Source organism: Arachis ipaensis, chromosome B08 (assembly GCF_000816755.2).
Source record: "Arachis ipaensis cultivar K30076 chromosome B08, Araip1.1, whole genome shotgun sequence".
Classification (NCBI taxonomy): Eukaryota; Viridiplantae; Streptophyta; class Magnoliopsida; order Fabales; family Fabaceae; genus Arachis; species Arachis ipaensis.
Window position 1 is genome coordinate 5142766 of NC_029792.2, and position 328 is coordinate 5143093.

Genomic DNA, 328 nt, shown 5'->3' on the forward strand with positions numbered 1-328 from the left:
ATTAAAATAAAAAGATAAAAAAAATCCTATGCCATATCAGCCCATTAATTACCTTTGACTTTTAATTAGAAAACAATAACAAAACTATAACATAATTCGGTGCAACGTTGACTTTCTCAATACAACCAATCAGACACCGTCACTGTACACGTGATGTAAGTGTCAATGCAAAATTGATTTATGCTGGGGTGGCAATATGTATTTGCGGTATCCAATCCGATTTCATTCGGTCGGTCGAGTAGGATTGTTAACTCGATCTGCAGTGAATAGAGTAGAGTGCAGGTAAGATTTTTGTGCGGGTTGAGTTTCAACTCTACTCGACCAACCG